Source organism: Oratosquilla oratoria, chromosome 18 (assembly GCF_046742065.1).
Source record: "Oratosquilla oratoria isolate Oo_2021 chromosome 18, ASM4674206v1, whole genome shotgun sequence".
NCBI classification, from domain to species: domain Eukaryota; kingdom Metazoa; phylum Arthropoda; class Malacostraca; order Stomatopoda; family Squillidae; genus Oratosquilla; species Oratosquilla oratoria.
In genome coordinates this window covers 24860518-24870377 of record NC_134794.1, presented here as the reverse complement: position 1 = coordinate 24870377, position 9860 = coordinate 24860518, and positions in this window count along the sequence as shown.

Genomic DNA, 9860 nt, shown 5'->3' with positions numbered 1-9860 from the left:
CAAGTTCTTTTCCTTTCGTAAGAGGTTGCTATTTAACACAGCACCCTCCTTCCACTTTGTACTACTGAAGAGGATTGAAGTGAGCAATCGAAATATTTAGTTTCGCTTACTTAACTCTTTCGTCCGACTGTGGTGTTAGTTGTGATGAATGATCATGTTCAAACCTTGAACAATGAGACTAAAAAGTTATTCTTGACACTGAAGATATTGAATATCAAAATAGCCAAAGCTATTAGCGCAGATGACTTCAATCAAAATTGTTTACGTGAGAACCTGTGCCCAAGAAGTGTGTGTATATATATATATATATATTTATATATATATATATATATATATATATATATATATGTGTATATATATATATATGTACAAAACAAATCACTAAGGACACGTGACAACAATACTTGCAGAAACCACTTGGAAAATAAAAGAAATTAATACCAAACGTTTTCGTCTATTCAAGATGATGTCTTCAATAGACGAAAACGTTCGGTATTCATTTATTTTATTTTCCAATTGGTTTCTGCAAATATATACATATATATATATATATATATATATATATATATATATATATATACATATACATATAATATAAATACATACATATATGTATATATATATATGTATATATATATATATATGTGTGTGTGTGTGTGTGTGTGTGTGTGTGTGTGTGTGTGTGTGTGTGTGTGTGTGTGTGTGTGTGTGTGTGTGTGTGTGTGTGTGTGGGTGTGTGTGTGTGAGTGTGTGTGTGTTTGCCCCCGTTAGGCAAGCTTATTCAGACGAAGAAACCTTCCGGCAGTCAAAGTGTCAACCCTTTGTGAAGTAAGGTGTTTCCTCTTAAATGAATAAATTGTCTTGGAAGGAGCAAAATGAGAAAGAAAACGGTAATCACGAATAGGTATTCGATATCTGTTTACATCATTCAGAGAAGTTGTTTATTTATTTGTTTATCTATTCATTCATCTATTCATCTATTCATATATATTTATCTTGATATATGGGTGCTTATTAAAAGGACTTTGAGCGGGTGCTTGAAAAGACTCCCGTCATGTTAAGCCTGAGACTATAGGAGTGGCACCATCATGGAAGGCGCTACACCAAAGGTTTCTCATAAAACACTGTCTCTTGTTGCTTGTCCACTGATATCATAAACGGGGATATGTTTATCTTGGACAAGAAGAACAAGAACAAGATACAGCGAAGACATATCCGAGCTGACTTCGCCGTGATCTCTCTGAACTCATTATTTCCGTGTTAAAGACTCGAACCATAGGCAACAAATGATGACTCTCTCCCTCTCTCTCTCTCTCTCTCTCTCTCTCTCTCTCTCTCTCTCTCTCTCTCTCTCTCTCTCTCTCTCTATCTATCTATCTCTCTTTGCATCTGCATAATTGGGAATTTTTTAAAGAGAAAATAAGGTTTTACATGTAGATACAAGCTTATATTAAGGTGTGTATTTGTATGCACAATATGAACTACAGTCAGTACAGGTGTTTACTTTAATGAGAACAAGAACAAGATACAGCGAAGACATATCCGAGCACTATGAACCTAGAGCTGACTTCGCCATGATCTCTCTCTGAACTCATTATTTCCGTGTTAAAGAGTCGAATCATAACCAGCGAATGATGACTCTCTCTTTCTCTCTATCTCTCTCTCTCTCTCTCTCTCTCTCTCTCTCTCTCTCTCTCTCTCTCTCTCTCTTTGCATCTGCATAATTGGGAATTTTTTAAAGATAACATAAGTTTTTACATGTAGATACAAGCTTATATTAAGGTGTGTATTCGTATGCGCAATACGAACGAGTCAGTACAGGTGTTTACTTTAATGTGTGATGTGACTTTCATTCATGACAAGGAATTGGGACATTCTCAAACAAAGACTCTCTTGGGAAAGGATGACGAAGCTGAACGAGTTCGAAGTGCAGGAGCTATTGGGCAAAGGAGGCATCGGCTCTGTCTACCGAGCCAAGCGGATCATCGATGGCCAGGAGGTCGCCCTGAAGAAAGTGCACTTGGCGCGGATGAAGAAGGTGCAGAAGGTGCCCGGCGTCATCTAGCTGTATGATTATTTTATTGCCAATGATAATTTTTATATGGTAATGGAACTTATTCCGTCGTCCATGTCGTTGTACGATTATATAGAAAACGACAACGACCTATCGAATGTAGAAGTCCGAAGACTCTTCAAAAAGATTGTTACAACTATAAAAGGATGTTTTGAAGCCGCGGTCTCCCATAAAGATATCAAGCCAGAAAATATACTGCTCTTCAGGGAAAAGAGTTCAGGCCAGCTTGATATCAAGGTAATCGACTTTGGTTGCGGAGAGCGCATTACGAGTTACAAAGGAACGGACACAGGCGGAACTCGAATTTACTAGCCTCCAGAATACATCAAAGGAGGCGAGTTCCTGCACATGCCCGCAACAGTCTGGAGCCTGGGCACTCTTCTTTACTACATGGTGTGCCGCCGTGATCCTTTCTACACAGACGCCTCCATATGTAGGGCCAGTCCGTCATTCCCGAAGAACGTTCCGAACGTCTGCCGGGACCTAATAATGCGATGCTTCGCAAAAGACCCTTGGGGCCGCCCATCACTCGACGGAATACTGTCCCATCAGTGGTTGGAGAATGAATCATCTTGCCTCTCCTTCGAAAAGGACGGAAAGACGGATTTCACTACCGAAGCGGAGCTCGAAACCGCTAACATCGCCCGGAGAAATCCTAAAAGGAAAAAACGCCCGACGAAACCAGAAAACGTCTCTTTGACGACAAAGAAGAAAGGAAGGAAAAGAGACCATTCTGAAGAGGATGACATGCCTCGTGGGAGAAAGAGGCGATAAAAATGATAATGTGCCCACTACAGTAATGAGACGACGGCTTGAGAGTCTTTGGACTTATTGACTTGTGCCACAACGGCCATTGGAAAAAAAAGTATGTTGTTAAGAAAAAGAAGATCCCTAAGGAATAAGTTAAGTCGGTGCCAAGTCATTGGGAAAAAGTCTAAATCTGTTAAGAGAAAAGCAGAGAAAGGGGAAAGCTGCAACATGTGACAAGATACAAGAACTTTCCAAAGGTAAAAAGTGCCAAGTTCAGAACTGGAGAACACATCATGCCCTTTAGAATTCTGTGGAAACTGACAACTGTCTGGTTCAGCCCAACCAAAGCAAGACATCGTGAGAAAATGGGATTTCCAAGAAGTTTGAAATAAAGGGCATTAGTCCCTCAAGCGGCAGAGGTTTCCCTCAGCTGAATAAAAACGTTTGGGGATGCTTTCAATATACAAAAACCCGACCACCTCTGTTCATAAAGGATCGCCGTCGTTTAAAGGCTCATTGAGATGGTGTTTACCCTTAAGCCTTGTTAAGATGGGGCTACTTTAGTAGCCGCAAGGGCTAGCGACTTGAAAACTACTCCTCTACTTGCACAGTGTAAACGGAAAGTTAGTTAACTTGCCTCAAAACTATCCTAGTGACAGCATTTACTTGATGGGGACGTCACCTTGCAGCTAGGACTAGCGGCTACTAAATTAATCCCGTCTCAACGAGACTTTAAACAATGTAGTTCAATTCGATTAAATAAACACCTAAGCAAGATACTGTAATGCCTGCCATTTGTTTTATATTATCTGTTTATTCATTTGTTATTATTTGTCTGTTTATTATCATTTGCTTGATTTTCATTATTTATAATTTATCTGTCTGGGGTATTGGCTGCTCCCCGTCTGGGGTATTGGCTGCATGTTATTGTGAAAAAGTAGCATGCAGTTGATACTTTAGTGTCTATATGGGGTGCCCCTATGGACCAGAGCCACACATCATTTTGCTTGTGATAGAGGAAAACTGTACATAGAAAAATTATGACACTTTTATACTACGACTGTCCCCCCGTTATGCTGTCCCCCAACCCCTTGTTACTGTCCTGTACCATTTCTCTGAATATTCATTTCTTTTTTTCGCCTACCTACCCTATGGTGGGGGAAAAGAATACTGCCACCAAGTACAGTATTTCCACTTGAGTCGTAGAAGGCGACAAAAAAAGGGACGGGGGAAGGGATTAAGAGTCCTACTACCTGTAGCCCCGAAAGGGGGCATTCCTAAGAAAGAAAGTAAAGGCATAAGAGGGTCTGGGAGCTTTCCAACCAGTACCCTAAGGTTTGGGTCTTTTAATGTGCGTGGATGTGGTACAAATGAGAGTAAAAGGGAAGAGATAGGTAGTATTTTTGTGAGAAGAAAGATGGATGTACTGGCTTTGAGTGAAACAAAAAAAGAAAGGAAAGGGCAACTGTGAGTTTGGGAGTGTAGCTGGGAGGTACTCAGGAGTGAAGAGGGGACGAGGGAGAGAAGGGATGGCTATACAAGTAAGTGAAGAGATAGGTAAGCGGGTAGTAGAGTGGAAGGAGGTGTCATCAAGGTTGATGTGGATAAAGGCGAAGCTGGGAAAAGAGATGTGGGTTTTTGTAAGTGCGTATGGGCCTGGTAGTGAGAAGAACGTAGAGGAAAGAGAGGCATTTTGGGTAGATATAAATGAGTGCATAGAGGGATTAGGGAGAAATGTCAATGTAGTTGTATTGGGAGACCTAAATGCTAGGGTAGGAAATGAACCAATTGACGGGGTGATTGGGAAGTATGGAGTTCGACGCAAAAATTGTAGTGGAGAGTTGATGGTGGAGATGTGTCTTGAAAGAGAGTTGATGATAGCAAATACAGTGTTTAAGAAGAAAGTCAAGCATAAGTACACATGGGAGAGGGTGGTGGATGGAAGGGTGGCAGATAGAGCGTTAATTGACTATATAGTGGTGACCAGGAGTATGGTAGGAAGAGTTTAGGATGTACATGTTCTAAGGAGAGAGAGTGGGGGAATATTAGATCATTTCCTGGTGGAAGGTAAATTGAGAGTAGAGAATAGGTGGAGAAAGAGGAAAAGGGCAGAAGGTAGGGAGGTACTTAGAGTGAACTGCTTAAATAAGGAAAAAAAGGAGAATGAGTATAAGAAGAAGCTGAGAGAGGAGTGGGAGAGAGTAAAGGATAGAGTAGAACTAGGAGTGAGGGAGGAATGGGGATGGTTCAAGGAGAGAGTCATAAGGTGTGCAAAGATGGTGTCTGTACCTAGGAGGGCGGGAGGAAATAGAAGGAAGGGTAGTGAATGGTGGGATGAGGAAGCAAAGAAGGGTGTAGAAGAGAAGAAGCAGGCATTCATAGATTGGCTACAAATTAGGACGAGGGAATCGTATGAGAGTACAAAGTAAAGAGAAAGGAAGTTAAGCATAAGATAAAGGAAGCAAAGAGGAGAGCAGATGTGAAATGGGGAAAGAGTATGACAGAAAAATTTGAAAGTAATAAAAAGATGTTTTGGAAGGAAGTTAAAAGAGGAAGAGGGGGCGAATCAGGTAGAGAAGAAAAGGTAAAAGGTGCAGATGGAGAGATGATAATGGAAGAGAAGGCAGTGAGAGGAAGGTGGGCAGAGTATTTTAGGGAGTTACTAAATGTGAAGGAGGATAGGGAGGGAAGGTAGTTGCAGTGGGATATGCTAAGAAAATGAGAGTGATGAGTGAGGAAAATGGAGGAGAAATAGGGAAGGATGAAGTGAAAGCAGCTGTTAAGATGATGAAAGCAGGTAAGGCACCTGGGTTGGATGGATGCCATGCAGAATATCTGAAGAAAGGAGGTACAGTTATGGTGGACTGGCTGGTGAGGTTATTTAATGTATGTTTAAAAGAGGGTAGAGTGCCAGAGGACTGGAGGAGTGCCTGTATAGTTCCGCTTTACAAAGGAAAGGGGGACAAGTGTGACTGTAGTAGTTACAGAGGGATCAGTTTGTTGAGTGTAGTTGGGAAGGCTTATGGGAGAGTCTTGATTGAGAGTATTAGGAGAGGAACAGAGGGAGTAATTGGTGAGGAACAGTGTGGTTTTAGGACAGGTAAGGGATGTGTAGATCAGATTTTTGTGGTAAGACAGATATGTGAGAAAGCTATAGGAAAAGGTAAGGATGTTTTTTAGGCTTTTATGGATGTGGAAAAGGCTTATGACAGGTTAGACAGGAAGGCACTGTGGGAGGTATTGCAGATATATGGGATAGGAGGAAAGCTGTTAAGAGCAGTCAAGGGTTTTTATGAGAGTAGTAGAGCTTGCGTTAGGATTAGAAATGGAGAGAGTGAATGGTTTGAGGTAAAGGTGGGACTTCGTCAGGGGTGTGTTATGTCGACCTGGCTGTTCAATCTTTATATGGATGGGGTGGTGCGAGAGGTGAATGCAAGGGTAGTGGGTCAGGGGTTGGAGATGATTAAAGAAAATGGAGAAAAGTGGGAGGTGAGCCAGTTGTTGTTTGCTGACGACACTGCGCTTGTAGTAGGATCAGAGGAGGGATTGAGGAAGTTATTGACAGAGTTTGAGAAGGTGTGTGAAAGAAGGAAGCTGAAGATAAATGTGGGCAAAAGTAAGATGATGAGATGTACAAGGGGAGAGAGTGACAGTAGGCTGGAAGTGAGCATTAAAGGTGAGGAAATGAAGGAATTGGATAGTTTCAGATACTTGGGTGCGAATGTGACAGGAAAGGGAGGAGTGAGTGTGGAGGTAGAATGTAGATTGAGAGAAGCGAGTAAATGCCTTGGTGGATTGAAAAGTGTAATGAGAAATCGACATCTGGGAATGGATGCTAAGAGGAGGTTATATGAAGGAGTGATTGTGCCAACAACAATGTACGGGGCAGAAACATGGGACATAAGAGAGGAAGAGAGAAGGTGTTTGAATGTGTTTGAGATGAAATGTCTCAGAAGTATGATAGGGGTTACTAGGCTAGATAGAGTGAGAAATGAGGAGGTGAGGAGGAGAACGGGGGGTGGAAAGGGAGTTGGGAGATAGGGTTGATGAAAGAGTATTAGGATGGTTTGGACACATGGAAAGAATGAGTGAAGAAAGATTAGTAAAAGAAGTGTGGAAGGCGGAGGTGGAAGGAGTGAAAATGAGGGGGCGTCCTAGGATGAGATGGATGGATGGGGTGAAAAGGGCTTTACAAAAGAGAGGAATGTCTGTAGAGGAAGGACGGGGGAGGACAAAAGATAGGGGTGAATGGAGAAGGGTTGGGTATAGATGAGGCTGTGATGCATGAGGGGGAGTGGGTGGGGGATGGGGGATGGGGGGTGAGGAAGTATGTATGAGAAAAAAATTGACGCAGCACGAAGGGATTTCTCCCCGCCATCTCCTTTCCTGCATGAGGGGACGGAGAGGGGGGGGGGGGGTCGCCGAATTTATGAAGCGGCCTTGCTGTGGATGTACTGTGTCTTGCGACATTGCTTCTGACCCAGGGCAGTGGACAGGATGCAGGGATGACCCGTCATCCAGGAGGTGCCAAGATAGGAGGGAGGGAGGAGGGTGGAGGGGAGTGGAATATATGGGAAATGAAATGGGTGGGAGTGATTTCTATGCCTTTTTCTTTTTGGCTACCCCCTGTGTAAGGGGGAAAAAGCCTTTGGTATATGTATGTATGTATGTATCTGCCAATTTATCATTATTTGGTATTTACCTGTTTGTTTATTATTTACCATTAGTAAGTTTGTTTATTATTTACCATTAGTAAATTTGCGGTAGACACTAAAATAGGACGCCTAATTAGGTCAGGAGACGACGCAGAGATTCTGCCGGATGATCATGATAAATTGTTAACATGGTCGGTGAAGTGGCAAATGAACTTCAATATCTCTAAGTGTAGCGTCTTAAACGTAGGGCTACACAACTTCTCACAGTGACCTCAACCAAGAACTCCCCTTGCTCTCTCCTACTTCTCCCAGTGACATCATCCAAGGAGTCCCGATGACCTATACTACATTTCCTAATAACCTCATTTGATAAGCAGTACAGGTAGGTCTGCAGACATTATTCTTCACTAGAACTTCGCCTACAGCAACCATTCAAGATAGATAGTTATAGTTCTTCTCACCCTCTGAGAGAGGGGAAAAATTTGAGTCTTCGGTGTTTGTGTCAACAGTTTTATTGTACTGTTGCATAGATTGATTATAATCGTTGGCATTCATCAGCGCCTATGACAAGAGCCTTTCACGTAATTTTGAAATCATGAATGATCATCACAGGTGAGAAATGTAGTAACACATTTGTATACCACAACTAACACCATTGCATTGGTCCCTCAAGCGGCATAGGGTTTCCCTCAGCTGAATAAAAACCTTTGGCGATCCTTTGAATATACAAAAACCCGACCGCCTTTGTTCATAAAGGATCGCCGTCGTTTAAAGGCTCATTGAGATGGTGTTAACTCTTAAGTCTTGTTGAGATGGGGCTAGTTTAGTAGCCGCAAGGGCTAGCGACTTGATAACTACTCTACTTGCACAGTGTAAACAGGAATTAGTTAACTTGCCTCCAAACGGGGACGTCACCTTGCAGCTAGGACTAGCGGCTACTAAAACTAACCCCGTGTCAACGAGACATTTAGCAATGTAGTTCAGTTCGAAGCTTTAAGATTCGTTTAAATAAACACCTAAGCAATATGCTGTAATGCCTGCCATTTGTTTTATATTATTTGTTTATTTGTTTGTTATTATTTTTCTGTTTATTATCATCTGCTTGATTTTCATTTATTATTATTTATCTGTCAATTTATCATTATTTGCTATTTACCTGTTTGTTTAATATCTACCTATGCATTTATTAATTCTATTTAATATTTATGTTTTTATAACTTTTATGCATTAATTTATTTACTTATTTATCATTATCATATTTTTTCGCATCCGACCTAGTTATGGAGCAAAAGGTCTCCTTTTAGCATGCTCCTCCTTTGTAATCCTTTGTAATTAAGCTAAATGGAATCATCAGGTGACAGTCGTTAAGTCTACATCATATAGCAAAATGATGGGTACACAGAGTAGTATTGAGGTAAGGAGCGTAACAGAAAAGCTACCACCTTCCATGGACCGAACACGAGACTCCCAATTGCCGGTGGGTGAGCTTACCGATTAATTACACTACGGTCGCCTCCAGTGATTAAATCCTAAATATCACTCATAACGTTCCCTCTACCTCACTTTCCACCAAACACCCCAACCCCTACTCCCGCCGCCAGTGTCAAGTCTGGGTGTGTGTACCTCTATGGGATCCAACTCACTGCACCACCTTACATATCAAGGGTACTTGAAGAATCCTCGAGTATATTTGTGACGAATATGATTAGTAAACTAGTGATAGAAGCAGAAAACACCGCCTGTGCACAAGGGCTGCAACAAGATCAAATCTAATGTGTTATATTTCCATGGACCGCTCGTACGGAGATAGTTGTCAATTGATACTGATGATGCTATGCACACATCATACCTTTGAGATATCCATAGGCAAAGGGAAGCTGAGACTCTACAATGTTTACTCTGCTTCAGGAAAAATCAATTTCTCCGTCTTCCCCCCACTCACGTCTCACAGTGTGATCTACATGGGGGATTTCAACGCCCTGCACTCTGCCCTAGGAGGTTCTGTTAATCAAGATAGATCGCCTCACGGCAGCCAGAGCAGGATACACAAAATATATCCACATTTATTGTAGATTTGTTCATCAAGAACTTAGGGGTGGAGGGTACCAAAACTGAATAAAAGTCCCTGGCGTCAGACTTTTTTTGTAAGTAAATTCGTCTACTGTGGTTCAGCAATGCAGCATTGTAGCCTATGAATGATTCACCATGGTCTTACCCAGTGTCAACGGAAAGTTGTGCTACAACGCCCCCAGAGCTCAATGCCCTCCAGCACCAGCAACAAACCAAGCCAGCAGCATCACGGACCAGAAGTCAAACCAGAGCTTCCACCTCTCTCTTTGTTCTGTGACTGATGACTTCTCCCAGTGACCTTCCCCAGGGAC